This window comes from Schistocerca nitens, chromosome 7 (genome assembly GCF_023898315.1).
Source record: "Schistocerca nitens isolate TAMUIC-IGC-003100 chromosome 7, iqSchNite1.1, whole genome shotgun sequence".
In the NCBI taxonomy this organism is placed as follows: Eukaryota; Metazoa; Arthropoda; class Insecta; order Orthoptera; family Acrididae; genus Schistocerca; species Schistocerca nitens.
Window position 1 is genome coordinate 239,107,245 of NC_064620.1, and position 25,401 is coordinate 239,132,645.

The window sequence follows — 25,401 nt, forward strand, 5'->3', positions numbered from 1 at the left end:
CTTCTTTCTGTCTAGCTGATGGATGGCTTCAAAATTGGACTCACTAAGCTTCAGTGCCCAATGTGCCAACCTCCTTGATGGATCCTTCAAATCTAATAGCCATTTCACCACTGCATTACCAGTTATTACTTCGAATTTCCCACCACATAAATAACATGGAAACTACACTGAAGAGCAAAAGAAATTGGTACACCTGACTAATATCGTGTAGGGCTTCCACGAGCACACAGAAGCACCACAACATGATGTGGCATGGACTCAGCTAATGTCTGAAGTAGTGCTGCAGAGAACTGACACCGTGAATCCTGCAGGGCTGTCCGTAAATCCGTAATAGTACGAGGGGATGGAGATCTATTCCGAACAGCACATTTAATGGCATCATGGGTTAGGTTGGTTAGGTTAGTGGTGTTTAACGTCCCGTCGACAACGAGGTCATTAGAGACGGAGCGCAAGCTCGGGTTAGGGAAGGATGGGGAAGGAAATCGGCCGTGCCCTTTCAAAGGAACCATCCCGGCATTTGCCTGAAACGATTTAGGGAAATCACGGAAAACCTAAATCAGGATGGCCGGAGATGGGATTGAACCGTCGTCCTCCCGAATGCGAGTCCAGTGTGCTAACCACTGCGCCACCTCGCTCGGTAATGGCATCATAGATATGCACAATAATGTTCATGTCTGTGGAGTTTGGTGGCCAGTGGAAGTGTTTAAACTCAGAAGAGTGTTCTTGGAGCCACTCTGTACCACTTATGGAAGTGTGGGTTGTCGTATTGTCCTGCTGGAATTGCCCAAGTCCGTCGGAATGCACAATAAACATGAATGGATGCTGGTGATCAGACAGGTTGCTTACGTATGTGTCACCTGTCAGAGTCATATATAGACGTATCAGGGGTCCCATATCACTCCAAATGCACACACCCCATACCATTACAGAGCCTCCACCAGCTTGAACAGTCCCTTAGTGACATGCAGGGTCCATGGATTCATGAGGTTGTCTCCTTACCCAGACACATCCAGTCATCAGCCGCCCAAAGTCGGTGTTGACAGGACCAGGTGGCGTAAAGCTTTGAGTTGTGCAGTCATAAACGGTACATGAGTGGCCCTTTGGATCAGAAAGCCCATATCGATGATGTTTTGTTGAATTGTTCACATGCTGACACTTGTTGATGCCCCGGCATTGAAATCTGCAGCAATTTGTGGAAGGGTTGCACTTCTGTTACATTGAATGATTCTCTTCAGTTGTCATTGGTCCCATTCTTGTAGTATTTTTTCTAGCCACAGCAATGTCTTATACAAAATTGTTGTCTTATGTAGGCGTTGCCGACTGCAGCACCGTATTCTGCATGTTTACATATATCTGTATTTGAATACGCATGCCTATACCAATTTCTTTGGCGCTTCAGTGTATTTTACACCATATATGAGGCTCAGCATTTCCATCTCTGAGGTGGATTAATTTCTTTCCGCTATATTCAATTGACATGAGGCAGAGACCACCGTATGTTCCGTTCAATTCACATCTTGACTCAACATGCAGCCAAGAAGTTGACTGTTTATGCCACATGACAATGTGAAACTCTTCTCATAGGTTGGAAAAGTCAGCACTGGACCAGTTGTAAATAATTCTTTGAATTTACCGAATGGATCCTCACTCTCTGATATCCAATGGAACTCCATTCCTTTTTTCAATAGGCGAATGAGTTGTTCCGTTTCTGCAAATTTTGAAGTTAACTTTCTATAATAATTCGCTCAAGCAAAAAAGACTGTATTTTTAGCTTAGTATGTGATGCCAACGCCAACCTTCTCTCTCCCATGAACTCTAAACTTGACACAGACACATGCAAAACTGTATACAGTAAAAACTTACGTTCTCTATGTCAGTTAAGAAAAATTTCTCCTCTTCACAGGATTTAGTTGCTAAAATTTTCTGAGAGCGACACTCGGCTCCCATTGCCATTTAATAGTGTGTTACCATTCCCATTTCTGTCGTGTCAATTATTCTGTCTACAGTCTCATTCCCAATGTACTACTCTCCCACATTTCCTACATTACGGCTGAAGACACCCTCGACATAAGTGGCATAACTGCATACTATTGTAACACATGACCTGAGTGGAAGAAATCCCGCTTCTATTGCAGACTCTGGCCACTGCATCTATTTTCTTTAAAGCTGTTGCCGCTCCTATGGCTCCAGTTAAGCCTTTAGGAAAGTCTGTCTATACTTCTCGTGAGACATCGGGCTGCAAGCCTTGCAAAAATGCGTTCCACCTCTTGCAAATGCATCCAATTAGTGTCATCACTTTCCATCAACTCACACGTGTTGACATTAAGTTTCCTAAGCCTCTCCACGAAACTGTCGATGGACTCACCCTCTGTTTTTATGATACACTGTTCAATTGCTCCCAGTAATATTGTTCTTCATCTATCACTGTAACAAGCCTGTCTTTAGAATTCCAAATGTCTGAGCATTCCTCAGCTCCTCACGCTACATACAGTACATTTCCCCATCTCCCACCAAACGTAACTTTGCCATGTGCAACAACTGCGCCCACCCCCCAACCACCAACTTAGGTCTCTGGGGCTGTTGCTAGATTGTTTATAAACACTAAAACATCTTCCCCTACTTCATCCACAAAAGGAGAAACGAGGGTAGCGGTTCCAACATCTACGATGGGTACTGACGTAATGGACGAGCAATTTATCCTCTCTCACTGCATCTAACTGCTTATGCAAGTCCATGTATCCGCTTGCATTTGTGCTATCTGATCCAGTAATTTCTGGACCGCCTCCATAGTGGTAAATTCCCCTAGCCCTGGTTCGCTCTTTGCAAAGCTTATCCCTACAACAAAATTAAAAATACAATAAGCTCTTAATACTAATATTGCAATTAATCCTATTACTACAGACATTTCTAATCCACGCCTGATAACATAGCTGTCGGGATTTACTGCAAATGATTTAAATTCACTGAAAATGTGGCCGTGAAGACTTCGGACTATCTGACACTATGTTATAACTAAAATTTCAGTACACACAGATTTATTATCCTACTTTTATGCACACATACTGACAATTAGAAATTAGAATGAAACAAAATAGCTACGACAAATAAAAGGTTGACATGGGGTAGCTAACGATGTGTTACAATACATTGCCGAATCACGTAAAACCTAGTAATGTAATAGCTACAATAATCATTCACGCTATCATGTACTCACATTAAAATAGTGTTCATGGATTAACCAGTGTAACTATACATACGGATACCGTAGTGCAGTTGCTAAACCGAATAATTTACTGCAGTGTCTGTAACGGTACGCTGCTAATAAGCTTTATACTTGAATAAGAAAACAGCTTTCGATGAAGGTTGGTGAAAATATTTAACAAAGAAATCAGTTATTTACACTGCGCTTAATTCTTTATGTTCAGAAAGTGGACGGAAAACGCTAGTGAGAAACTGCACTTTACAACTGTCACTCAGCCGGTTTGTTGCTGTGACAACGCTGTTTAGTGGGAGTTAAATAATTTCCATCCGCTTCCTCGTTTCCTTTACAGCCGTACTACGTTGATTGTTGCGGACTCGCTCATCTCTCCTTGTAGTATTTCGAAATAAAGTCACGTTATAAACATTCTTCCATACGTATTTTGACGATCATCACAGAATGCTCACAGTAGCTCACAGAGCACAACGGACAGTCTGTCACAGACCGGTAGTCTCAAAATTGTTCCGATAAAGAAACTCTATGCCTAACTAATGCAGCTCTCGTACAAAATACAATAACTGTTTTCAATACTCTGTTTCTTATTAACACACAATCTACTTTACAGTACAGTTTAACTTTTGGACTAATAGAGTACACAAACACAGATCAAAGTGTTCAGACAGAAATGACAATATTTATGCAATGAGTTTCTTATGTTACTAACAGATGACGTTACTGGTTGCGGTTACAGAACAGTTGCGCATACTGAAATACCCAAGGTCGGATTGTGAACTGAAATTAATAAGCTCTAAAATAAAAATTATGCTGCGCTTCTATGTTTCGCAGGCAAGTGACTTGTAAGTGTATGTTACTGGCTTGACGTAATTGTGGCGTTACATCCTGAGCGGCAACCATGTGCATTCCCTACATATTCTGGCCAGACAGGTTTACAACAAATCGCTACTTAAGGTTTGGTACGCTATCCACTGCACCCCAACAACTTATACTGCAAGACATCTAAAAGGATCCAAACCACCATCTGTTTCTTTAGTGTGTCCCCTAAAATAACGTAAACCTCTGACCGTGTCTACATCCACCAGATGCACCTTACACATAAGCCTCCAACCCAGACGATTAGACACTGACAATGCTATCGAATGGAACAAGTTAAAAAAAAAAAAAAAAACAGTTCATTCCCACTCATCACATTGAAATCATGCTGCCGATGGTTGCCCTGTAACATAGCTTGTTGTTATTTGATTTCTTCTGACACCAAATGTAATAATGTCAGATGTGCATAAACCATTATTATCCAGGATGGCCGTTTCTGCTACAGAATGGCCGCTGCAGGAACCCCGTGTTGCACTGACCAGTGTCACAGCGAGGGCGGAGTCAAGAGGACTCAGTCAGTAATAATATTCCGTATTTCGCAAGACTTCCGGGGCAACGGTTGCAACCTCTGCATAATACGCAGTCTCGATTATGGTTATTGCTGGCACACTAGATATTATTTTCCCACCACACTGAATCAACTTCGGTATCTTCAACGCGCCCACACGATTCTTGTCCCAAAAAAAAATATTACAATCCTCTGGTCTCCGCTCTGCTCCCTCAGGCAGTGCCTGCCACCCACGTCGTGCTGCACGTGAAAGACAACCAACGGAGGAAAATGGTCCACCTCCCTCGCTAAACTAAATGGTACACTTACAACCTAATTAAATATTAAACAAAGAGAACAAGGGCTCTATCTACGAGCGGAACGCTGAATGGCGGTGTTGACTCGTCTACTCAATGAAGTATTACGTAACAACGATGGTTATGGTTTCTTACCCATCTCGGGCCAAAAGAGCGGACTTTCTGCACTCTGTCACTATCGTTCTTTGGTTCAGCTGTACAGAATCGTTGTTTTTTTTAAAAAAATAACACACTATTAACGATAAAAGTAAGGGAATTAATGCGGTTTCAGTAACTATCTGTGTGACCACGTCAAGCGTTTTCTACGATGTGTGGCAATAACGAAACCGAACTGGTTGTTGTGCGCATTTCCGGCTTCGTCGATGACAAAGAGAAGAGTGGGGGAATAATCTTGGGACTCTTCCTGACACGCGTACAAAATTTCACGCCGGTGGTAAGCCTGTCTGTGACCTTTCTTAGAAACAGGACGTGTGTCTGAGCTCCGTCTGAATTATGCTACGCTCTACAGTGGAACAACGTGTTAACATCAAATTCCTCACAAAACTTGGAAAATCCGCCGCAGAGACTTGCGATTTGTTGAAAGAAGTTTATGATGATCAGTGTCTACCTCGTACGCAAGTTTTCCAGTGGGTTAAGAGATTCAAGGACGGTAGGGAAGACGCTGAAGACGATCCAAAATCGGGCCGTCATTCCACTTCGAAAACTGAACAAAATGTGGAGATGCTCAGTAGAATTGTTCGAGACGACCGCCGCCTGAGTATTTGAGCAATTCCAGAATCTGCTTGCATCAATGAGGAAAGTGTTTAGACAGATTTTGCACGGTGATCTCGGCGAGACAAAGGTTTGTGCTAAAGTGGTGTCAAGAATCCTCACAGTAGAGCAAAGACAACATCGAGTGCACTGCTGTGCTGACACTCTTAAAAATTGAAGATGACCCTGATTACTTCAGCAAAATAATTGCATGACGTGAAACATGGATATTCCAATATGACCCAGAAACTAAGTGACAATCCGTGCATTGGAAGAGTCCTCAATCCCCTAGGATGAAAAAAGCGCACATGAGCAAATCAAAATTCAAAGCAGTGGTGATTGTTTTCGTCCATATCCGAGGAGTTATTTAGACTACTGGCATTAAAATTGCTACACCAAGAAGAAATGCAGATGATAAACGAGTATTCATTGGACAAATATGTTATACTAGAACTGACATGTGATTACATTTTCACGCAATTTGGGTGCATAGATCCTGAGAAATCAGTACCCAGAACAACCACCTCTGGCCGTAATAACTACCTTATACGCCTGGGCATTGAGTCAAACAGAGCTTGGATGGCGTGTACAGGTACAGCTGCCCATGCAGCTTCAACACGATACCACAGTTCATCAAGAGTAATGACTGGCGTATTGTGACGACCCAGTTGCTCGGCCACCATTGACCAGAGGTTTTCAATTGTTTGAGAGATCTGGAGAATGTGCTGGCCAGGGCAGCAGTCGAACATTTTCTGTATCCAGGAAGGCCCGTACAGGACCTGGAAGATGCGGTCGTGCATTATCCTGCTGAAATGTAGGGTTTCGTAGGGATCGAATGAAGGGTAGAGCCACGGGTCGTAACACATCTGAAATGTAACGTCCACTGTTCAAAGTGCCGTCATTGCGAACAAGAGGTGACCGAGACGTGTAACCAACGGCACCCCATACCATCACACCGGGTGATACGCCAGTATGGCGATGACGAATACACGCTTCTAATGTGCGTTCACCGCGATGTCGCCAAACACGGATGCGACCATCATCATGCTGTAAACAGAACCCGGATTCATCCGAAAAAATGACGTTTTTCCATTTGTGCACCCAGTGCATGGGGGCTTAATTATATAATGAATGCAAATACTTTTAATTTTAGTCGCTGTCTGTCCGATTACGAGTCTCGTAACCGGTTGGCCCTGTCTGGTATAGTACGCAATCTGACTGCATAGAATAACAACAAAGAACGAAAGAAAACTTCCGTTAACACAATTAATTAATTAAGTCCCCAGCAACTATGAAAGCTACGAAACAACAAGGCACAAGTGTCGCTGTTCTGTGTGTGGAAGTGTGATTCAACGTCCTATATATATTGACGAAAAGCACACTCTGATCATTACAGCCTCCCAATCCAATAACATCTGGTGTCTAGCCCATCAAAACAATACTACAAATTCTGAACAAGCACTCACTACCGCAACTTCTCAACTACGACTCACCACTGCTACATCTCAACAAGCACTACTTACTGCTACTTCTCAATAAGCACTCTCCACCACGACTTCTCGACAAGAACTGCCAGTGGAGGCGGCTGAATAATACTCTTTGGCGCAATCTCTGGCGCTGTGGCTCAGTGTAGCCACCTTTCATATGCCCCTCCTCCACGGGCCAGAATTTGATGGAATTTTTGCCAGCATTGGTGGTGAAAATACCACCAAATTCGTCCAAAAAACACAAACAAAAATAAAAGATAATACTAATAATTAAATATCACATAACTAGCTAAAATTTTGGCTTTGCACTGACCCTTCAATAACCTAACATATAAAACACAGTAAGGAATACAAATACTTGCATACATATGATTTTACATAATAGTTTACATAAGTATCATGTGGTTAAACAATTCAATCAATAGCGTCAGCCATGACGAATAGGTTCAGGTAAGAGTCTCATAACATCTTATAAACAGTAAACACAGAAAAAAAATCAGTTCTTACAAATATACACATAAAATGCTTTCCATAGTTCAATACACAAGTAGTTGACAGTTCCAGCAGTAGCACCCAGCAATGGTCAACAGATGCAGACACCAACGAGTGACATTATTTCAGTAGAAACAGTTCCATCAGTGGCACCCAGCAATGTTAAACAGGCGCAGACAGCAAGAAGTAACATCATTTCAGTAGAAGCAGTTCCATCAGTGGCACCCAGCAATGTTGAACAGGTGCAGACACCAACAAGTGACATCATTTCAGTAGAAGCAGTTCCATTAGTGACACCCAGTAATGTTGACAGGTGCAGACAGCAACAAGTGACATCTCATCACTGGTTGAGCAGTTCCAACAGTGGCACCCAGCAATGTTGAGCAGGTGCAGACAGCAACAAGTGACATCATTTCAGTAGAAGCAGTCCATCAGTGGCACCCAGTAATGTTGAGCAGGTGCAGACACCAACAAGTGATATCTCAGTAGAAGACGTTCCACCAGTGGCACCCAGCAATGTTGAGCAGGTGCAGACACCAACAAGTGACATTATTTCAGCAGAAGTAGTCCATCAGTGGCACCCAGTAATGTTGAGCAGGTGCAGACACCAACAAGTGACATCATTTTAGTAGAATCAGTACATCAGTGGCACCCAGCATTGTTGAACAGGTGCAGACACCAACAAGTGACATTATCTCAATAGAAGCAGTTCCAACAGTGGCACCCAGCAATGTTGAACAGGTGCAGGTAACAGTCCATAATATTCACTATCACTAATTAGACAGTTCATCAGAGTTTATCAGCAGAAATTATACATTTCCAAGTGGCACCCAGCAATGTTGAATAGGTGCAAGCATGAACAACAGTTTGAAGGCACACACAATTGCTTTTACAAAATTATTATCAATGCTCTTACACTAAGCATACAAATTATAATAAATACACAAATGATATCAGATAATTGTCATATTAAATATTACAAATACACAAATAACAGTAAACCTATAATATTTACGGGTGTCAGTACAAGCCACAACAAACAAGTAAAATAATATTTAGGAGATAGGTCGGTACCAATTATTTGGAATTAGGAAGGGGAAACACACAAATCACACTCACTCATCTTTCATCCACATTAAGTACTACTGTGTAATTGAATAGTGTTAACTGTGTAAATGCAATTCTATCCAAAATGTTATGTTCAACTTGTGTATCAAGTAGTAGTGGCAGCAATGTATAACAGTCAATAATAGTTAGTCAACATCGTAGTCATTATGTCAAGACCAATGTTTGCCAAGCCAAATCAAATGTACTGTTGCTGAACAACTGTCAGTGTGCCAAGATATGCAAATACTTCCTCTCTCCAAAAAAAAAAAAATATACACTGCTTATTGATTTAACAAAGTGTTTGTGCAGACAATCTTCTTATCACTTGAGTATTCTAGTCTACCATCTTCATCCTCCTTGTTCCATATAGACCAACAAACAAAAAAAAAAAAAAATGCTCCTCACTTACTTCACCTCTTATCCACCAAAACTCCAATAATCAGTATCATCACATAATCTTAATACTTCAATAATACCTCTTACGTCGATACATATAAACCTTATCATCAATATCATTTACCTTACCTCTTGTCCACCAAAACTCCAATAATCATCAACTTCACACAATCTCAATACCTCAATAATACCTCTTCAATACGTCGATACATATAAACCTTATCATCAATATCATTTACCTTACCTCTTGTCCACCAAAACTCCAATAATCATCAACTTCACACAATCTCAATATCTCAATAATAACTCTTCAATACGTCGATACATATAAACCTTATCGCCAATATCATTTCACTTCCATAACAACTCTTTCCTCTAGTCAGTCTCCTCGAACAAGTACAGATAAAATCCTAGTGCAAACCTCAATTCATCATCCCATACAATCCGAAGACAATGTCCACACACAACCGCTGTGTAGTCCACCTGAGCCAAATCTTCTACTCATTATGAATTATAAAATACATTTTGGTTACCTTGTCCATCATTAAATAAAAGAAATGCATACATGACCTCCAACAGCCTTTAGTTTGAATAACTCTCAGTAAGTAAGTACGAGTACGGAGTGTTAATGGTAGTAGTAATTCACAGTGTGTACACCACTTTAAGAATCATGCCAAAACAGAAGCAAACATGTGGAGTATTTCTTGTGTCAAGTGTCACTTGCTATTCACGAAGAATGCAGTGTAATAACTGTCAATGGTCTAAACCTAGTGCTGGTATGTCATGTCGTTAGCTTCCTTCCTATTAGCATAAATTTATGCAGCTTCCATAAAACCTCCGGCTCATGTGACTTCTATGAAGTTTCTTGTACCAATGTCGTTCGTAGAATTACAGCAGTTCATTTTCTTATCTTAAAATATAAGGCACTGAGCGTAAGCAAAACATGCAATAGCGAGTAAATATACCAGTAGAGAACAGAATGTCAACAAATGGATGCAGCACAATCCCTACAGCGAGGCGCTGCCAAGCGAACAATCTATAATTAATATCATAGTGTGACCTACACTCTATGTTCGTACACAGTACATCAGCATTTCTATATACCAAATTAAAGAGTAGTTATGACAACAAAACAGAAATGTGTAAATATGCAATCCATACGCACAGCAGCAAACATATATCTTACGTAATAAACAGGTCATTAGCATCATATCAGCATAAGCAAATAAATGTTCATATGTAATCTTAATAAGTAAACATGAAGGCGCAAGTAGATAAATCACAAAGTATAACTTACATACATAACCATATCAGCACAACTAATCAGGTGACAATTATAATTTAAATAAATAGGCACAGCAAGCACATAATTTAACAAAAAATTTGACATCAGTGAAAAAGCATAGCAGCCAAGCGATGCATAATATACACAAGTAACAACCCTGTTCATTAATCAATCATTGTCAAAATCAGTTAACACAAAGTATAAATCACGTAATGGCGAGTAGCAAATTACGTCTAAAGTACGTACCTAAGTGGAAATATGTTACCTGAAAAATAAACTCAATTAATAGTTACCTTTTTAGTTTATTAGTTTCTTCTTCGAAATTACATTCTTCCTGAAATTTTCTCGATAGCAAGTCCTCTTAACGTCGGACACACACTGAATTTACCTGAAGTTCTTAAATATTTTATACAACCGTATCCTGAAAAATACTGAACGTTAATAACATAATTTATCAAGTCACTATAGCTTTATACTGAATTTAATCGGAGAAATTAGACTGTGTATTTGTTTACGGCTGTCAGTGCATTCGCTCTGGGCGCTCGATCAGCTGTAGGTACGCGTGACGTAGGAAGTAATTGTTTGCGGTCAACGACTGCCTTGTGCGCCGCGCAGACTTGACTGTTGCTTTGACTACGTGCCGCCGCCGGAACACGGCGCGGTATCCTTGTACTCTCCGACGTATAACTGTTAGTTTCTCTAAAGTATGTCATTCCACAAAAATCTTAACGTTCGAAATGTGATGTATTCCCTTAGAGCGCCGAGATTTAAGAGTTTCTACTTCGACAGTGTTATCATGAATAATTTTGCGAACTCTGTATGGACCGTTATAATGCAGAAAAAATTTGCGACATAAGCCTTTTCCTTTGTGAGACAAACGATGAGACTTAATTAACACCTTTTTACCAACTGACAAGATTTTTAAACGACCAAGACGTTTAGCTGATTTCTCTCTTCTAGCAGCCGCAGATGCAATATTTTGCAGAGCCAGATTGACAACTTCAGAATGCCGCAGTTTCCGTGAAGGCGGAAAAGGAACGATTTCAGAAATGCGATTTGTCGGTGCTTTATTTTTTAATATCAATATAGGCGGTAAAGAAGTTGAATCATTAGGGAGTTCATTCAGAATGTTTTGAAAAATATGAAGATACCGATCTCAAGTTCTGTGATTCTGATGACAATAAAGTCGACACAATTTATTGATTTCCTTCATCCATCGCTCTGAAGCGTTAGATTGAGGGTGAAAAAGTGAAATGAAAATTGGTTTAATCTTACGACGCCGTAGAGTACGAAGCCAAATTTTAGAGCGAAACTGTGATCCATTATCTGATATAACCTTATCAACATGACCCACTTCTTTAAGAAAATGTTTGATGAAAGCATTAGATACTGAACGAGCTGTCGCTTTGCGTAAAGGTGTAAAACACACATATTTTGATATCAATTCCACTGCTACCAAAATGTACGCAAAACCATTATTAGAACGAACCACTGGACCGAAGAAATCGACTGCAGCCATCTCCTTTAATTTCGCTGGAATGATAGGAAACAATGGTGCTCTGTGAGAAATAGTTGGCGGCTTAGCCTTTTGACATAATTTGCATTTGGCAAGAACAGATCGAATACGTTTTTACATGTTACTGAAGTAGCAATTTTCTCGTAATTTATGAAAGCATTTTCTGGGACCAAAGTGTGCATAACTGAAATGTGTGTATCAAATCAATTTATTGACCCACTCATCAGGAATACAAACTAACCAAACAGAGTTGTCGACCGATTTTCGTTTAAAAAGAATATCATTGCGAACTAAATAATACTGTCTAATCGCTACGCTTTCCTTTCTCCTCCACTTCTCCTTAATGTCCTTCCAGATTGGATCCTTATTTTGCTCCTTAGCGATGTCCTGGAGCGAAGACGAAATAAAATTCTCAAACGCAACACCTTGAATATACATCAGACAATAATTGTTTTCTCTGCAATCCTCTTCAGCACTTTGTTTCAAACCCATCGGTGCACGTGATAAAGCATCAGCAATAATATTTGAAGAACCCTGTATGTAAACAATACTAAAGTCAAATTCCTGTAGATACAGCGCCCATCGTGACAATCGTCCATGAGTTAATTTTGTCGACATAAGAAATTCCAGAGCTCGATGATCGGTGTAAACCTTAGTATGTCTGCCATACAAAAATATGCGAAATTTTGTGAAAGCCCAAACAACAGCCAAGGCTTCAAGGTCCGTAATCGAATAATTCATTTCTGATTTAGAGAGAACACGACTTACAAATGCAATAGTTTTCTGTACTACAACGCCGTTTTCTTCTATCTCTTGAAACAAGTGTGCACCTAGGCCTTTGTATGATGAGTCCGTCGCCAAACAAAAATCTTTTGATAAATCCGGATGTGAAAGAAGTGGAGCAGCAACTAAAGCATCACGAAGTTGTTCAAATTCTGATTGAGCTTCCTCATCCCAACACCAATTAGAATTCTTTCCAGATAGTTCACATAAACGAGGTGTGGCCAAATCGTCCAATCTAACAAAGCGTATAAGAAAATTACAGACACCAAGGAAACTACGAACATCACGTTTTGTAGTAGGGACAGCATAATTACGAATAGCGTCTAGTTTCTCTGGATCAGGAAGAATACCTTCTGTAGAAATAATATGACCAAGAAATTTCACCTGAGAACGACCAAATTCAGATTTTTCCAAGTTAACTGTAATGCCAACTCTTGCAAAAATACGTAATAATGAATCAAAAATTTTGTTATGCTCAGTCCAAGAACGTTTAGCAATAAGAATATCGTCAACATATGAAGTAATATTGTCACGAAGATAAACAGGTAAAATTTCGTTTAAACTACGAATGAATGCTGCTGAAGTTACAGTAAGTCCAAACGGTAATTTCCGAAATCACTTTTGGGCAAAATAGTCATATCCGGTTATTGTTTACCGACTCTCTAGATAGATTGATAGTCGAAGAGTTGTTTTGATAGATACAAAGAATAGTAAAAGAGTAGGCAGCAGTGCAGAAAACTAAAAGGGAAATAGCACCACTACAGCTCGGGCCCCTGTGCACGCTACGGCACATATTCACTTAGCGTACGTAGTGAATCCCCTGAGGACACTGATTATTCGCGTCATTTCGCGGATCAATTTCTACTATTTGCACTTGTCTCTCTGAATTTCTGTCACGCGGAGGATGCCAATTAGGTCCCTCCCGTCTGTTACATGTAAATTCTTGGTTGTGTCTGTAGTTAAAATTTCTGTTTTCCTGGCTATCTGCACGACTACTTCTTGTGTAATTTCGACTGTCACTTCTGAAATTATTGTTATATCCAGTACCCTGGTTATTTCTATAGTAAGAATTCCTATTATTGTATGAATAATTTCTGTCTTGATGATACCGATTACTGTTTCCGTATGATTGATCATTCCAGTAGGAGTTTCCGTTATTATAACTGTCTGTATAATTTCTGTTAGAACGTCTGTTATTGTAATAAGGCTGGTATCTATCGTCCTGTCTGTTTCGTCTGTCATTCTCAAAATTACCCATATAACGCCCGTTCCGATCACTATCCCTTTTCTCTGAAAATCTATTGTAATTACTGTTACTGAAAAAATTACAAGAAGTCCCGTCGTCGTTGTCATACTCAAGTTCTTGTAGCAAAGTCTTAAAAGTCTCAATGTCGTCTTTACATCTTCCGGCTAAAGCAATTTGTCTTATTGATTGTGGCAGCTTAGTTAAACAAATGCGAATTAATTCAGTCGGGCTATAAGGGTTGGACAGGAACTGATTCTTTCGAATCATGTCTTCAAAGTATTCTGCCGGCGTGCGGAACTCAGACTGTTTAAAATTACGCTGCATAATAAGACTGTGTTTGACTCTGTCTTGCGTGTTTTCGGACCAATATGCCGATAGAAATGCATGATAAAAATCATTTAAATTATTACAATCTCTAATAAGTGCGCGCATCCGCGTCGCCGGTTCGTTTTCTAAATATCCACACATAAATTCCAGTTTGTGACTTAGTGGCCAATTTGGTGGAAGTGCGTACATAAATTGATCTAACCATGAACATGGATGTATGTCATTCTTAGAATTGCGAAAGATCTTAAATTTCCGAACAGTCAAAAAGTGTTTATAGTCAAAGTTTTCGCCTCGTGGCGACAAAGACCTACCGCGTCTGTCCCAGTCCGAATGTCGATTATTGTCAAGTTCGCGCGCCTGGCGCTCTCTTATTGCATCTCGTAAATGAAATAAATTATTTTCTTCAAAGCCCTCTGCTATCTGTGATTCTGAATTTCTTCTGCTGTCTTTTCCTACGATTTCGCCTTCAATTTGTTTAACTTGCTTTTGTAATGCCTCAAATTCTCTTTTAACGCGTTCATTAAATTTTCCCTGATTTCCAACATGCTTATTTATGTTCTGGTACTCTTCGGTTTCTGCAAATGGTAATGGTGCTGTATCATCCGAATCTCTGTCCCCATTTAAACTAAGACTTGTCAATTTATCTGAAATCTCCTCAACTCTTTCCGATAAATCACCTATTTGTTCTTTCTGTTTATTTACGTCTTCTGTAAGTGTCGCGACTCGGGTTTCAGTATTGACACATTTAGTAGTTAACTGTTCATATTGTTGTGTTAGGTTATTTATTCTGTCATTTGGCACGGATTCCTCGATTCTCTCAAATATTTCTTCCTTATCGTGTGCACGTTGTAAATTTAACTCTGAAAATTTTTGTACTATCACGCGATCTCTTTCTTCCTGTTCTCTATCCTGTTCCCTTTGTCTGATTTCTATTGAAATTAATCTATTATTGTGAGCATTCAAAATCGCTTGTACTTCTTCTCTAATTTCTTTCTTTAATTCATTTTTCACGTTTTTGAAACATGTCGCTATTCGTGAATCTAACCGTGTTTCCATTGTTCCCATCTCAGTTTTAATTGTTCCTATTTGTGAGTCTAACCGTGTTGCCAAAGTTCCCATCTCTGTTTTAATTGTTCCTATTTGTGATCCCACTGTTTTTAATTCAGATCCCAACTGTGATACCAGATTTAATATTGCACCCATCAACTGCTCCACAATGACTGGTTCGAAATTCCTTTCGCCCCTAACATTTCCCGCAAAACCAGCTTCCTTCGTCATAGCTGTAAAGCTATCTGTGTTCAATACTATTCCAGAATCTTCTGTCATTAATCTCGTATTCTGAAAATTCTTTAATTGTGAAAAGTTTTGAACTGGTTCTGGACTATTTTCCCTGCTTATTAAATTGCTTTCTACTTCATTATTCATGATACTGTTTTCCTCTGTTGGCGAGTTCGCCATATTAACAATTTCGTCATTCTCACTATCCATCATTTTTGCCTTTTTCATCGATCGCGTAATCATTTACAAAACATACAAAACTCGTCACTATACGAAAAATAAACACAATATGACACTTTATCACCAACAATACCATTCACACGAAATGCTTCCTTCAAACACGATTAACGAACAATTGAAATCTTCATAATTACACAAAATTGTCAAACGCGTATACAAGACAAAAAAAATTAAATTCTGCAAAAAATACCATTAGAAGAATGACAATTACCAAATCTACACATGCAATATAGACTAAAATTACTAAACTACAAATTACTACAACAATACTACTGTCTGCTATTTTTACAATCAGAAGAATTCCAAGGGACGATCCGAAGCAGCGGTCGCCACGTGCATGGGGGCTTAATTATATAATGAATGCAAATACTTTTAATTTTAGTCGCTGTCTGTCCGGTTACGAGTCTCGTAACCGGTTGGCCCTGTCTGGTATAGTACGCAATCTGACTGCATAGAATAACAACAAAGAACGAAAGAAAACTTCCGTTAACACAATTAATTAATTAAGTCCCCAGCAACCATAAAAGCTACGAAACAACAAGGCACAAGTGTCGCTGTTCTTTGTGTGGAAGTGTGATTCAACGTACACATCTGGCACGGTTCTTCCTCAATACGACAAGATATTTTAAATACCATTTATACTGAAGCAATAAAAAAAAACCAGAAATACTATGATTGCACATAGAAACCAGAAATACAGTCTAATACAAGAACACGAGCCAGATGCTTTGTTGACTGAACCTGTGACCAAGAGGCATTATTGTTTAAGACATTGAAATAATAAAAAAAACGGATTTTTTTTACCGTCCTATATATATTGACGAAAAGCACACTCTGATCATTACAGCCTCCCAATCCAATAATATCTGGTGTCTAGCCCATCAAAACAATACTACAAATTCTGAACAAGCACTCACTACCGCAGCTTCTCAACTACGACTCACCACTGCTACATCTCAACAAGCACTACATACTGCTACTTCTCAATAAGCACTCTCCACCACGACTTCTCGACAAGAACTGCCAGTGGAGGCGGCTGAATAATACTCTTTGGCGCAATCTCTGGCGCTGTGGCTCAGTGTAGCCACCTTTCACCACGTTCGTCGTTGAGTAGACCATCGCAGGCGCTCATATCTGTGATGCAGCGCCAAGGGTAACTGCAGCCATGGTCTCCGAGCTGATAGTCGATGCTCTTGCAAACGTCGTCGAACTGTTCGTGCAGATGGTTGTTGTCTTGCAAACGTCCCCATCTTTTGACTCAGGGATCGAGACGTGGCCGCACGATCCGTTACAGCCATGCGGATAAGGTGCCTGTCATCTCGACTGCTATCAGTCATTGGATCTCGACCAACGCGAGCACCAGTGTCGCGATACGATAAACCGCAATCGCGATAGGCTACAATCAGACCTTTATCGGAGTCGGAAAGGTGATGGTACGCATTTCTCCTCCTTACACGAGGCATCACAACAACGTTTCAGCAGGCAACGCCGGTCAACTGCTGTTTGTGTATGAGAAATCGGCTGGAAACTTTCCTCATGTCAGCACGTCGTAGGTGTCGCCACCGGTGCCAACCTTGTGTGAATGCTCCGAAAAGCTAATCATTTGCATGTCACAGCATATTCTTCCTGTCGGTTAAATTTCGCGTCTGTAGCACGTTGTCTTCGTGGTGTAGCAATTTTAATGGCCAGTAGTGTAGATTGACTGGATTCCTGTACGTCAGACTATCAATCACGGTTATTATGTAACTGTTCAGAAGACCCTCTGTGAACGTGTGTCACGAAGGAGACCAGAATTTGGCTGCAAGCTTTCCACGGAAGCACGCTAAATAAAAGCCACGGAGTGTGTGAAAAGGCTGAAGAAGCAATAAGTTTTATTTACAAAAGAATCAGAACTTCAAAATACCTCTACAGAAGCATGTTTCATGGTAGTCTGTAACCTAGCTATACGCATGGCAATAAACAAGAGCACGCACAGCGAAGGCACAGCGCTCATCTTTATCCGTGGAATTAATGAAAATTTCTTCATCACAGAGGAATCATTTGGCACAGAACCAGTCAAAGATAAAACTAGTTCTCAGGGCTTGCTTGAGTGTGCTGTGAATCGTGTACAGAAAAGTGTCCTGCTCTGGACCAAAATGACAACCATTACAACAATGGGGCCATGGGTATGATTAGGATTTGAAAAAAAAAGTTTCAAGAACATGACACAGTGATGTCTGGTCTTTTCATTGCATTCTGCATCAGGAGAGCCTTTGTAAAATGTAAAACTGCACTGGACTTGACCCAAGTGGTAGATCATATTGCTGGAGCAGTGAGCGTAAACAGGACAAGGGCTCTCCACCATTGACAATTGAAATGCTGAGGGTCTGAAGGCAGAGTATGAAGACGTAATTTAGCATAATAGTGTGAACTGTTGTAGCCCGGCCAAGGCGTTAAAAAGAGTCGTACTGCAGAATGAAATTCTATCGTTTCTGGACACTAAGGAGATACAAAATTGTTAAGGCTTTCGTGGCCACTTGTTGACAAACTGCCTATTGCCTATTGGCTTCTGTCTCGGGTTCTTCGGCCGACGTTCATGATGAACGTCGGCCGAAGAACCCGAGACAGAAGCCAATAGGCAGTTTGTCACTAAGGAGATATTTAATGATTTTCCTACAAAAATAGGGAATGACCTGTGGAGATAGGAGAGTTTTTTATGCAGGTGATACGTTTGAGACGTTGAATGAACTGAATGTAACATTGCAGGAAAAGGAATTGTTTGCACATGAAATGTAGGAGTATGTAAAATCTTTCAAGCAAAAGTAGGTCTATTTGCAAAGCAAGCAGGCGGAGGATATTTTTGTCATGCACCTTTATTAGGAAAACAGAAAGTGCCTGAAAGTATTTCTGCTAAGTCCAGGGATATCTGCAGAGTTTGGAGGACGAGTTCACACGACTATTTCAGTACTTTAAGAAAACTAAGTCTCAGTTCAATTGTCTCGCTGCTGATATTGACACAGAATCAGAGAAGCTGTAGCTTTAAGTGACTCATATACAGTCAGATCACACTGTGAAAGAAATTTTAAATGTTGTGACATTAGTTGTCTTTTACAAATATTTTCCTGCAGAAAAGTTTCCATGTATGAAGAAATTTGCTGGGAAGATCTTCTCTAAATGTCAGTATACAAATTAAATGTGCTTCCAGCTGTATATATAAAATTAGCACAATAAAAATAAATTTAGTAAAAGTTCCACAATTTTATCTTATTTATATTTAATCATTTTTATGGTTCGGTTTATACCTTTTCTATAGTGCAAAAGTTAACAAATGAATGGAATCATTTTAAAAGTTGTGGCTCTCTGGTAACTTTCACTCCCACTCAATGGCCTCAGAGCCCGTACAGTTGCCCGTCCCTGATATAGCTTTTCTTGAGATTTATGCATTTTATCCAATTACAAAAAATATATAGACTCAATATCTAATATTACATTCACACACCTATGCAAATATTTGATCTCAACTCATTATACTAGAAAGAGAAGAATATGAGGTTGGCTGAGTTCATACTTGGTGGTGAAGCCTGACAAAAAAGTGAAGCTCCCAGAAGGGGAGGAAGAAACAAAATGAAACTTCGTGGGTGGAGAGGGTATCTGACACTATTTCAGTGATTACAAAACTGAGTGAAATTTACAAAGGACTTGGCAGTGTGAGAGCCCACTGGCATTGCACTGGACTCGCATTCGGAAGGACGACGGTTCAATCCCGCGTCCGGCCATCCTGATTTAGGTTTTCCGTGATTTCCCTAAATCACTCCAGGCAAATGCCGGGATGGTTCCTCTGAAAGGGCACGGCCGACTTCCTTCCCCATCCTTCCGTAATCCGATGAGACCGATGAACACGCTGTCTGGTCTCCTTCCCCAAAACCAACCAACCAATCCCCTGGCATTGCATCCTGTATGACTCGGATGTCTCCGGATAGGAAGCGTGTCATAAAGCTCTTGTATCCTCTCCTGGGGCGAGATGGTCCACAACTATTGTAACTGATCTTTGATATCTTGGACAGTGGTATTCGGTTGAGGCCCGAGCTCGTCCCACACATTATATCAAGAACAGATCTGGGAATTCCATAGCGGTACCTTAACTCATGCACATAGTTCATAGAGCAATATCCTATATGGGGACGAGCACTGTCCTGGTGAAACATTTCTCATGATACTGTCGCATGAGAGGTAACACACAAGGACGCAGGATGTCTGCGATGTACGGTTGTGCCGTCAGAGTTCTCTCACTCACTACCAGCGATGGCCTGAAGTCATACCCAACGGCTCCCCACTGGATGATGTCGGGAGTAACATCGTTTTGCCTCTTCAAAACATCAGAAGAATGAAACCTGTCCCCACGTCGTCGCCATACCTGCCGACGATGATCACCCGGTGTGGCGCAGAATCGCGATTCGTCAGTGAATATAATGCGATGCCATTCGTGGCACAACCTCGAACACAGACGTTTTTACGGTAATGATAGAAACTGAAGAAATGAATTAAAATGTGTGCCCCAGCCAGGATTTGAACCCCAGTCTCCTTGCTTACTAGGCAGATGTGCTACCCATTACATCCCGCTAGCAGTACAGATGACATATCTAATGGCTAGCACACATGCCTAGTAAGAAAAGAGACCTCGGTTCAAGTCTCGGCTGTGGAATAAATTTTAATTCATTTCTTCAGCTTCTGTCATTATTATAGATACAGTTGAAACTCAAATGTCACAAGGAACATTTAATTATATCAGATCCGCAGACGTTTGTGATGTGATGTTAAGGGCAGACTGCACATGGGACGGTAATTCCCTAGTCTGAGTGCTGCTAGTCTCCGACCAGTATTGTGGTATGAGACAGGATGTTACAAGGAGTCCCTTACTTGATGCCGGATGCGAGGCCCAGATATGAATGGTTTACGATGCTTGGCATACAGTATGGCGATCCTCCACTGTGATGGTCAGATGTGGTCGACCGGAGCCTTGAATGATTATGTCCTGACCTTCCCATGCAGTGCCACGCCAGGCCACTGTCACGTCCGAAATCCGCCAAATCTTCCTACTGCGTGATTCGACCAGCCAATCAAATGGGGATCCGCAGTGAGGCCCCTTTCAATCTACAGTATTTCAGATGCTGATAACGCTGCATCACACGAGTGGTGGTATCTCTGTGTCCTTCGAAGTGATCACTGAACATCCGACGCCGTTCACACCCCTTTATACCCAACTAGGCCAGGTAACAACATTAAACACGAACGTCACTAATGCACTCTGTTAGACCTTCTACTTGTCAGAGGTAATTGTAACTCTAATTATTAACATACCCGCCCATGGTATGTAAGTGTACGAAGTGATATAGGCATCCAATCATATCTTCTGGGTGCTTCACATTATTTTAACGGCAGTGTATACGTAAAACAATGCTATCATAATTTTGTAACTACTGAAAAACGCCATCGCCAAACAGTCGTCCGTTCGCACTCCGAAAAGGAAAGAGGGCCTAAAAAGTTTAAGCATTGTGACACCTACTTTTAAAAATATATGATTATAAATTAAAAGACAAAAGAAGAATGAAAATCTACGATTTACGACCCACAAGTATAGAGCGCAGTTAATGTCATGTGGATGTGACGTGACAGTTACGGTTCCACTTTAGTTGTCAGTTTAAGGGACTTTATAGCCAGAGCGAGCGTCACAGTCGAACTTGGAGCAAAAGTTCCCGGCTCTGCTCTCGACAGGAAATTAACGTCCAGGACTGACGTCGCTGTCTGAACTTTAACGACCTTATCTCGTTCCAAGTCTTAGCGGTACCAGGTTACAGAATGTAAGAAAAAAATTTAAGAGATTTAGATCACGACTAGAACAGTTCGAAGTGGAATTCACAAGCTCTGTCCATGATGCAGCCGTGAAGAGTCTATGAAAAGCAAATACGAATCACAACACGAAATTATTCATGATGGCAGCACGGTGAATATCGTCGCCGCATAAGCCACTTCTTTCACGAAACCAGTGTTTACAACCAAAAATATTAATATTACTGTTAAGCCGGCAGCGGTGGTCTAGCGGTTCTGGCGCTGCAGTCCGGAACCGCGGGACTGCTACGGTCGCAGGTTCGAATCCTGCCTCGGGCATGGATGTGTGTGCTGTCCTTAGGTTAGTTAGGTTTAAGTAGTTCTAAGTTCTAGGGGACTTATGACCTAAGATGTTGAGTCCCATAGTGCTCAGAGCCATTTGAACCATTTTATTAATGTTAAGGACACGAAGACGAACTCAAGGAAATCCCTGACACATGGCACCTCTTTTGACAGCTTTCAACTGTGACGTGTAAGCGGCTATAGGCGAAAAGAGTAGGCCGTCTATAGAGCTGTGAAGAGGCGTTGCCATAGACATGTCTGCAAAATCGCGTTATACACACGCGAAGCAGCTGCGCCCAGTGTACAGAAACTGTTTCATAATTACGAAGGTGTTTTCACGAAAGCAGGGAAATGAAATTTTTTCGGTGTTACACTACGGACACAATTAATTTTTTTGATTCAGATTCCGACAGAAAATTGGCAAAATGAATCCCCGGACAGTGCCTGACTTGTCAGCCAGTAATTAATAATAATAATAATAATAATAATAATAATAATAGAGTCGCCAGCCAACTATGGTCGAAATACGCTGAGTCAACCAGTAGATTGTCTGTATAACTGAACTTGCGTGTGCATCACGAATTTCATAATTTGTGGCAAGCACGGATTTAGTCCAAAAAACAATATTCCTTGTGGCCGCGCGGTTTCGTTCGTCCACTACTTGCACCTACCTGTGAACTCGTTGCAGCATATCGCCGGTTGGCAAGCCGAGCAGAAACAAATGGTTCAAATGGCTCTGAGCACTATGCGACTTAACGTCTGAGGTCATCAGTTGCCTAGAACTTAGAACTAATTAAACCTAATTAACCTAAGGACATTCTCTCTCTCTCTCTCTCTCTCTCTCTCTCTCTCTCTCTCTCTCTCGCTCTATTCGTTTAGTCGCTTCCGACTCTTCTTGACCCCACGAACCAAATCACGCCACTTTTTCCTGTCTTGCACTTTCTCCCGTAGACCTTCCAGGTTGGACTTTACATGGACATTACACACATCCATGCCCGAGGCAGGATTCGAACCTGCGACCGTAGCGGTCGCTCGGCTCCAGACTGTAGCGCCCAGAACCGCACGGCCACTCCGGCCGGCAGCAGAAACCTACCGTACTGCAACTCGCACCAGGCTGCATACAATGTAACTATTGTAAGAATCGGAAAAAGTCTTAATTTTGAATGAAAGTTGGAAATACTGGTATAATTTCGATGTATTCTCAACTTCGAGATGTACACGTTCATTTCCAGGTCCATGCTAACCTTAACACAGTCATGCACAAACCCTTTCATTCACGTTAGCAAGTTTATGGCAACGTATTTCCCGAAATCTGAACTGCTACTAAGCACGGATTGTTCTGAAATGAAAATGCTCGCCATACTACACTAAGTTTATCGGTGTCTAATGCACTCAAGTTTTTAGTCGCCTATCTTCTCAATATGCCACGCGGAATTACTGTCTTTTATCATACACAAAATTACTTACAAAATCCGTACTTTCTAAAAAAAACTCACCGGAATAAATATGCCTTCACTTTAAAACACTTTTGAAACATGCAGCACAACTAAAGCCGACAAATTATAACTTCCTTCGGAGCTCACACTACACACAACCGTAACATTGAAAGACTGGCTCCGACCCCCTTAGACTTCTGTAAGCATTCTATACCCCCAAGACAAAAGACGTCTGAAGAATACTCAGTTCTGATTGGTCAGTTTTCTTTAAGGCCAATAGAAAAACATTATTCTCCCGCGTTAGTCCGCGCTTTTCATGACTAACCAATCAACAAATAACACACTTTCGAACTGTAATTTTTCCCGAAATAAATATTTAACATTCTGATATTTTGTTTATAATTTACGTTATTAACTATTTTCATTTTCACTCGAATTAGCTTCCGTATTACCATAAACTTACTGAACATATGATGATACAAAATTCCGCGTCGTCTGCATTCACACTGCCTTAAAACTTTCTCACACCAGTTCGTACAGCATTCATCAGGAGAACAATGATCTACATATTTACTTTAGACCTCATTCACGCATCATTCACACTACTAAAAGCATATACAAAGCTGTACAAACATGAATAAACAAAAAAGCGTTCAAGAAATAGAACAATTCACAAAAACATTTTCTTGACCTGTTTCTTGCATGTCTCTGTGCACTAATGGACGCCGGTGGTCAAAATTCTTAACTACATTATAGTTCTTTCTGTTTAGTTTTCTCCGCTACTGTCCTCTAGCAGATGAAAATTAGAACTACGTACTCCACTGAACCCGCTTCAGACCATCTGTCACTGTGCACGCATGAGTCATTCTCCCGATACACAGGCTCCAGACAGGAGCGATATAAGACGCCACGCATCATCCTGAGTAGCCAGAAACCGCAAAGTTGGGCTCAAAGACATTTTAACTAGTAAATTTTGAAAGAAACACCCACTGGAAAACTTATTACTGAATATGAATACTGAAAGAAAAAAGAGCCTTTCAGGATTGACCTTTTCATCATTCACAGACTGCAATAGCAATCTGCACTACAGAAGATGGGCAGGAGTATACTTGCGTTTGTCAGAAAACGTACTGCTGTTGACCTTTTCTTATTCCCTCTTGTAAGGTGATAAAGGCTAGGTCAAGGTTGAAAAGATATAAGCGGCTGCAAATGAGAGAAAATCATTTCGTTAACGTTTCTGGAAAAATTTTTCAAGTAAAGAGCTGTCACGCAGCATTTTAACCCGCCAGAAGGCAGAGTACCTCTTCGGATGCTGTATCAGCGATGACAGAAACCTGACCATAGAGTGGGCAGCGAAGAGCGCACCTAAATTATTGCAGATTAAAAAAGAAGACATGAGTTGCATTGTGATGGATCAGTCACAACACTGTATTCTTCCGAAACTGATGTTAATGTCTTATTGCGACAGGACAGATTTATTAACACTAATATGGAATTTCGTATTATTTCAAGACACAAAGGAATTACAGACATTGGCTGCGCGTGACCATTTATTTAAATCAACAGGGAAGGTTGAAAACTTGGGTCACACCAGCATTCGAAGCTAGCATTCGTTGACCACTGCGCCATCCGGGCACAGTAGTCATCCCAGCTGCACGGACTACCCTGGCATGCCTCCCGTCAGACACACATTCTGACTTATTCACACTACTGATTTAATGTTGCCCATTATCATGATTACTTGCGGTATTTTGCAGATCCCCATAAGAGTTCAAGGGTAGTGTGCATCTGCACTGAGGATATCATTCAGCGTCCTCGCCTTAAATATACATGTGGCGTCTGTTCTATTTGGGTCTGATGGGAGACGTGCTAGGGTAGTCCATGCAGTTGCGATGACCATTGCGTCCGGATGGCGCAGTGGTCACAGCAGCTGGCGAGTGAGCAGGAGGCCCGAGTTCACACCCCGGTCTCGCACAAAATTTCAATCTTCCCCATTGATTTAAATCAATGTCCACTC